Source organism: Carcharhinus amblyrhynchos, chromosome 20, assembly GCF_965287045.1.
Source record: "Carcharhinus amblyrhynchos chromosome 20, sCarAmb.v2.hapA, whole genome shotgun sequence".
Lineage (NCBI taxonomy): Eukaryota > Metazoa > Chordata > Chondrichthyes > Carcharhiniformes > Carcharhinidae > Carcharhinus > Carcharhinus amblyrhynchos.
Genome location: NC_137343.1, coordinates 50,231,089 through 50,239,083, shown reverse-complemented (window position 1 = coordinate 50,239,083; position 7,995 = coordinate 50,231,089).

Below are 7,995 nucleotides of genomic sequence, written 5' to 3'. Positions count from 1 at the left end.
TCCATGGAGAATGTCACTGCAGCGGGCCCAGGATAACACTGCGAGGTTGGCATCCGCAGTGGGGACCTTGGTGCAGTCTACAGCAGGAGATGCCTGTGCAATGAATGGGCTCCGTGGTACAGGGCTTTGACCGCTTGGCACTGGTGGTTCCCCCAGCCTGGTGGTATAAACAGACAGGATGGGGGCTCTGTGGGTGAACAAAGTGAAATTTATCGACTCAGAACAAAACGGTGACCTCTCTACAGGAGGCTTCTCACTCCTGCTTCCCCTCCCCGGAGGGGCACCGGGGGCCCCAAAGGGACGAGGATTCGCAGGAGTACAGCCCAGGGCTCTCCAGACACCCCCACCCCATGAGCCACGCACCTCCAGCCCCTCGCACCGAGGAGGGAAGCAGTCAAACATCTGCCCGGAAGCTGGTGTGGACCCTCAGGGTTCCCGGATCCACTGGGGATTTTCACCAGCGGTGAACAAGGTGGGGAGGTAAATCAGCCTGGACCCCAACTGTGATCTGGGGATACACCGGGGACATAGAATGAGGGTGAGGAAGATTGAAAAAGGACTGAGGGGACACGGGTGAATATCGGCACTCCTGTAGAGAGGTCACCGTTTTGTTCTGAATCAATAAATTTCACTTTGTTCACCCACAGAGCCTCCATCCTGTCTGTGTATACCACCAGGCTGGGGAACCACAGCTCCCCCCCCCCCCCCCCGGTGGGGTGTGAGTATGGCAGTGCCGTGTCCCTCCCACCGTCCTGCCACCCCCCACTAAGGAAGGGCATTCCCTCAGCTATGAACAGGAGCCCAGGAAGGAGGACACAGGAAACACTGCCTGTATAGCAGCCTTCACAACCCGTTAGGGTGAGGGGCATCCTGAACAGGAAGGAAAGGTAAAGCCTGTCAGTGTCCCCCTCCCAAGCTCACTCCCTGAAATAGCAACTCTGTGCCCCTCACCCTGACCCCCGAGTCCTCTCCTCTGCTCCTCCAGGTCCTCTCTGCAGCCCCCCACATCCTCTCCGCTGCCCCGTGTCCCCTCCATTGCCCCCTGAGCCCCCTCCACTGCCCCCGAGTCCTTTCCGTTACCCTACCCCATTTCTCCCCCATGAAATCCCCTGCCCCCCCCCCCGATTCCTCTCCCCTGCCCCCCCGATTCCTCTCCCCTTCCCCCCCCTCGATTCCTCTCCCCTTCCCCCCCCTCGATTCCTCTCCCCTTCCCCCCCCCCGATTCCTCTCCCCTCCCCCCCCCCGATTCCTCTCCCCTGCCCCCCCCCCCCGATTCCTCTCCCCTGCCCCCCCCCCCGATTCCCTCTCCCCTGCCCCCCCGATTCCTCTCCCCTTCCCCCCCCTCGATTCCTCTCCCCTTCCCCCCCCTCGATTCCTCTCCCCTTCCCCCCCCCGATTCCTCTCCCCTTCCCCCCCCGATTCCTCTCCCCTTCCCCCCCCCCCCGATTCCTCTCCCCTTCCCCCCCCCCGATTCCTCTCCCCTTCCCCCCCCCCCGATTCCTCTCCCCTTCCCCCCCCCCCGATTCCTCTCCCCTTCCCCCCCCCCCGATTCCTCTCCCCTTCCCCCCCCGATTCCTCTCCCCTTCCCCCCCCCCCGATTCCTCTTCCCCTTCCCCCCCCGATTCCTCTCCCCTTCCCCCCCCCCGATTCCTCTCCCCTTCCCCCCCCCCCGATTCCTCTCCCCTCCCCCCCCCCGATTCCTCTCCCCTTCCCCCCCCCCCGATTCCTCTCCCCTTCCCCCCCCCCCGATTCCTCTCCCCTTCCCCCCCCCCGATTCCTCTCCCCTCCCCCCCCCCGATTCCTCTCCCCTGCCCCCCCCCGATTCCTCTCCCCTGCCCCCCCCCCGATTCCTCTCCCCTTCCCCCCCCCCGATTCCTCTCCCTGCCCCCCCCCCCGATTCCTCTCCCCTTCCCCCCCCCCCGATTCCTCTCCCCTTCCCCCCCCCCGATTCCTCTCCCCTTCCCCCCCCCGATTCCTCTCCCCTGCCCCCCCCCCGATTCCTCTCCCCTTCCCCCCCCGATTCCTCTCCCCTTCCCCCCCCGATTCCTCTCCCCTGCCCCCCCCCCGATTCCTCTCCCCTTCCCCCCCCCGATTCCTCTCTCCTTCCCCCCCGATTCCTCTCCCCTTCCCCCCCCCCGATTCCTCTCCCCTTCCCCCCCCCCCGATTCCTCTCCCCTGCCCCCCCCCGATTCCTCTCCCCTTCCCCCCCCCCCGATTCCTCTCTCCTTCCCCCCCGATTCCTCTCCCCTTCCCCCCCCCCCGATTCCTCTCCCCTGCCCCCCCCCCGATTCCTCTCCCCTGTCCCCCCCCGATTCCTCTCCCCTGCCCCCCCCCCGATTCCTCTCCCCTTCCCCCCCCCCCGATTCCTCTCCCCTTCCCCCCCGATTCCTCTCCCCTTCCCCCCCCCCCGATTCCTCTCCCCTGCCCCCCCCCGATTCCTCTCGCCTTCCCCCCGATTCCTCTCCCCTTCCCCCCCCCCCCGATTCCTCTCCCCTGCCCCCCCCCGATTCCTCTCCCCTGTCCCCCCCCGATTCCTCTCCCCTGCCCCCCCCCCCCGATTCCTCTCCCCTTCCCCCCCCCCCGATTCCTCTCCCCTGCCCCCCCCCCCGATTCCTCTCCCCTTCCCCCCCCGATTCCTCTCCCCTTCCCCCCCCCGATTCCTCTCCCCTTCCCCCCCCCCGATTCCTCTCCCCTGTCCCCCCCCCGATTCCTCTCCCCTGCCCCCCCCCCGATTCCTCTCCCCTTCCCCCCCCGATTCCTCTCCCCTGCCCCCCCCCGATTCCTCTCCCCTGTCCCCCCCCCGATTCCTCTCCCCTGCCCCCCCCCCCGATTCCTCTCCCCTCCCCCCCCCGATTCCTCTCCCCTTCCCCCCCCCCCCGATTCCTCTCCCCTCCCCCCCCCGATTCCTCTCCCCTTCCCCCCCCCCGATTCCTCTCCCCTTCCCCCCCCCCGATTCCTCTCCCCTTCCCCCCCCCGATTCCTCTCCCCTTCCCCCCCCGATTCCTCTCCCCTGCCCCCCCCCCGATTCCTCTCCCCTGCCCCCCCCCGATTCCTCTCCCCTTCCCCCCCCGATTCCTCTCCCCTGCCCCCCCCCCGATTCCTCTCCCCTGCCCCCCCCCCGATTCCTCTCCCTGCCCCCCCCCCCGATTCCTCTCCCCTTCCCCCCCCCCCCGATTCCTCTCCCCTTCCCCCCCCCCCGATTCCTCTCCCCTTCCCCCCCCCCCGATTCCTCTCCCCTTCCCCCCCCCCGATTCCTCTCCCCTTCCCCCCCCCGATTCCTCTCCCCTGCCCCCCCCGATTCCTCTCCCCTTCCCCCCCCCGATTCCTCTCCCCTGCCCCCCCCCCGATTCCTCTCCCCTTCCCCCCCCCCGATTCCTCTCCCCTGCCCCCCCCCCGATTCCTCTCTCCTTCCCCCCGATTCCTCTCCCCTTCCCCCCCCCCCCGATTCCTCTCCCCTGCCCCCCCCCCCGATTCCTCTCCCCTGCCCCCCCCCCCCGATTCCTCTCCCCTGCCCCCCCCCCCGATTCCTCTCCCCTGCCCCCCCCCCGATTCCTCTCCCCTGCCCCCCCCCCCAATTCCTCTCCGCAGCCCCCCCTCCGAGTTCTCTCCACTATCCACCCCCTCAAGTCCTTTCCACTGCCCCTCCCCCCGTGTCCTCTCCTGAGCAGTGAACACTGCAGAGGGTTCTGGTTGTCTGAGTGCTCAGCCCCGAGATCCCTCTCGGGGTGAAGGTACCAGCTTCACTCTTTATATGGAGCTGTTGTAGATGGTGTGGGCGTGAGGTCACACTGGCACTCACTGGGTGGGGTGGGGAGATGTCCCAGAGAGAGTTCCCGTTAACGACACACTAACGTATTAAAATCAGCTCTCTCCAGTCCCGCAAAGTGTTTCACTCCACTCCACCACTGAGGGGCCGGTAAGATCAGAACTCAGAAACTCTCCGGCGCGAATCGCTCCCTCCGGGTTTTGAACTCACTGCCGTTCCTGCAGGCGGAGAGTGCGGCTCAGAATCAGCCCCACTGACAACACCACGACAGCTCAGTGACTATCGCTGATTGCTGTGCAGACACATGGATTTGGGCCGGTGTCTGTGGGAGTTTGCGCATTCTCCCCGTGTCTGCGTGGGTTTTCTCCGGGTGCTCCAGTTTCCTCCCACACCCCAAAGATGTGCTCTTAGGCTGATGGGTGTAACAAATTGTCCCTAAATTATTAATGTGGTTTCCAATGGGGGAACCATAAGCATAGACATGGGTCAAGGGTGGAGGAGGAAAAACACATTGTGAAGATGGCGGCGCGGACTCGTTGGGCCGAGGGGCCTGTTTTCCCGTGCTGTTTTTGTTCTTTGACTCTGTTTTATTCTCTAAAATATTGGTGTTGTCTGAACTGGCGACTGTGAGACTGAACGATTCAGTTTCCCATCAATTTTCTCTGCCTCCATTGATCACACAGCTCTTGAGTATCTGAAATAAAGAAAAGGAGGGGTTGGGATGTGGTGAGCGGAGATGATAAAGTCAGAAATGCACAATCGCACCATCTTCTGTGTTGGAAGAGATGAAGGGATAAAGGAGGAATGGGAAGAGAGAAAGACCAGCAATGCAGGTATTCTCATTATCAGTCACTTGGCCCTCACCATGTCTCAATGACGCTCCTTCCCACGATAGCCAGTATTCTCTCCTCTAGGAAGTTAGAAAGTGAATCATAGAAAACCCTACAGTGCAGAAAGAGGCCCTTCAGCCCATTGAGTCTGCACCCAACACAATCCCACCCCCATATCCCTACATATTATACCCACTAATCCCTCTAACCTACACATCCCTGGACACTAAGGGGCAATTTTAGCATGGTCAATCAACCTAACCCGCACATCTTTGGACTGTGGGAGGAAAGATGTGCTCTTAGGCTGATTGGCAGTAATAAATTGTCCCCAAATTACTTTCCCTCAATCTGGATGGCCATAAAACATTAAACAGGGGTCGTGGGTGGAGAGGGGACTGGTGGTGTTGGGATGGTGGCGTGGGCTCCTTGGGCCAAAGGGCCTGTTTCCTGGGCTGCTTTTGTTCTTCGAAACTAGAGGAAACCCACACAGAGACGAGGAGAATGTGCAAACTCCACACACAGAGAGTGACCCGAGCTGGGAATCGAACCCAGGACCCTGGAGCTGTGAAGCAGCAGTGCTAACCCACCGTGCCACCTTTCTATTAAATTTCAGCTGTCCCTCACCCCATCCCAGACTTCCAAGTGCAGGAACGTTGCAGATCCTTGCTATTGTGTGTCACTTTCTCCTGCAAGGAAGAGGGAAGTGTACCAGTGTTGTGTAACATGTTGGGGTGAATTGATTGTGAGTGGGCAGCTCCCAGTGTATATGAGCTGTGAGATGTGGAGGTGAAGGTTGCAAAGTACACGAGGGTGAGGCAAAGCATTGGAATGATAGGATTGAATCCTGATCGATAGGGGTGGTTGGCAGGCTGGAGATGGTGGATTGGGCGATGGTGCAGTTGATAGAATAGCCATTTGAAGATACGCTCAATTATCTACACCAAAGTTGGAGGAGTTGTAGACAGTGAGGATGGATGTTACAGTTTGCAGAGGGACATAGATAAGCTGCAGAGCTGGGCCGAGAGGTGGCAAATGGAGTTTAATACGGAAAAGTGTGAGGTGATTCACTTTGGTAAGAGTAACAGGAGTACAGAATATAGGGCTAATGGAAGGACTCTTGGTAGTGTCGATGAGCAGAGAGATCTCGGGGTACATGTGCATAGCTCCCTGAAAGTTGGCACCCAGGTTGATAAGGTTGTTAAGAAGGCGTACGGTGTGTTAGCTTTTATTGGTAGAGGGATTGAATTTCGGAGCCGTGAGGTCATGTTGCAACTGTACAAAACTCTGGTGCGGCCACACTTGGAGTATTGCGTACAGTTCTGGTCGCCGCATTATAAGAAAGATGTGGAGGCATTGGAAAGGGTGCAGAGGACGTTTACCAGGATGTTGCCTGGTATGGTGGGAAGGTCTTATGAGGAAAGGCTAAGGGACTTGAGATTATTTTCGTTAGAGAGAAGAAGGTTAAGAGGTGACCTAATTGAGGCATACAAAATGATCACAGGGTTAGATAGGGTGGACAGTGAGAGCCTTTTTCCTCGGATGGTGACGGCTAACACGAGGGGACATAGCTTTAAATTGAGGGGTGATAATTATAGGACGGATGTCAGAGGTAGGTTCTTTACTCAGAGGGTAGTGAGGGCGTGGAATGCCCTGCCTGCAGCAGTAGTGGACTCGCCAACTTTAAGGGTGTTCAAATGGTCAGTGGATAGGCACATGGATAACATTGGAATAGTTTAGGTTAGAGGGTCATTAGATTGGTTCCACTGGTCAGCACAACATGGAGGGCTGTACCAGAGTTTTGTACAGTTGTAACATGACCTCACAGCTCCGAAATTCAATCCCTCTCCCAATAAAAGCTAACGCACCGTACGCCTTCTTAACAACCTTATCAACCTGGGTGCCAACTTTCGGGGAGCTATGTACATGTACCTCGAGATCTCTCTGCTCGTCAACACTACTAAGAGTCCTTCCATTAGCCCTATATTCTGTACTCCTGTTACTCTTTCCAAAGTGAATCACCTCACACTTTTCCGTATTAAACTCCATTTGCCACCCCTCGGCCCAGCTCTGCAGCTTATCTATGTCCCTCTGCAAACTGTAACATCCTCACTGTCTACAACTCCTCTGACTTTGGTGTTCGTCAGCAAATTTACTAATCCATCCTTCTACACCCTCATCTAGGTCATTTATAAAAATGACAAACAGCAGTGGCCCCAAAACAGATCCCTGAGGTACACCACTTGTAACTGAACTCCAGGTTGAATATTTTCCATCAACCACCACCCTCTGTCTTCTATCAGCTAGCCAATTCCTGATCCAAACTGCTAAATCACCCTCAATCCCATGTATCTGCATTTTCTGCAGTAGCCTACCATGGGGAACTTTATCAAACACTTTGCTAAAATCCATATACACCACGTCAACTGCCTTACCCTTATCCACCTCTTTGGTCACCTTTTGAAAAAACTCGATAAGGTTTGTGAGGCACGACCTACCCTTCACAAAACCATCAGAGGACCATCAGAGGATGCAACAGGATATAGATCAGTTGGAGACTTGTTGGAGAGCTGGCAGATGGAGTTTAATCCAGACAAATGTGAGGTAATGCATTTTGGAAGGTCTAATACAGTTAGGAAATATACAGTAAATGGCAGAACCCTTAAGAGTATCGATAGGCAGAGGGATCTGGGCGTACTGGTACACAGGTCACTGAAAGTGGCAATGCAGGTGGAGAAGGTAGTCAAGAAGGCATATGGCATGCTTGCCTTCATCGGCCGGGGCATTGAGTTTAAAAATTGGCAAGACATGTTGCAGCTTTATAGAATCTTAGGCCGCACTTGGAATATAGTGTTCAATTCTGGTTGCCCACACTACCAGAAGGATGTGGAGGCTTTGGAGAGGGTACAGAAAAGATTTACCAGGATGTTGCCTGGTATGGAGGGCATTAGCTATGAGGAGAGGTTGGAGAAACTTGGCTTGTTCTCACTGGAGGTTGAGGGGAGACCTGATAGAAGTCTACAAGATTATGAGGGACAGAGTGGATAGTCAGAAGCTTTTTCCCAGGGTGGAAGAGTCAATTACTAGGGGGTGTAGGTTTAAGGTGCGAGGGACAAGGTTTAAAGGAGATGTACCAGGCAGATTTTTTACACAGAGGGTGGTGGGTGCCTGGAACTCGTTGCTGGGGGAGGGAGTGGAAGCGGATACGGTCGTGACTTTTAAGGAGTGTCTTGACAAATCCATGAATAGGATGGGGATAGAGGGATATGGTGCCCGGAAGGGTAGGGGGGTTTAGTTCAGTCGGGGCAGCGTGGTGGGTGCAGGCTTGGAGGGGCCTGTTCCTGTGCTGGAATTTTCTTTGTTTCTGGAACTCTATTAGAGCAAATTTAAATCCAATTATAA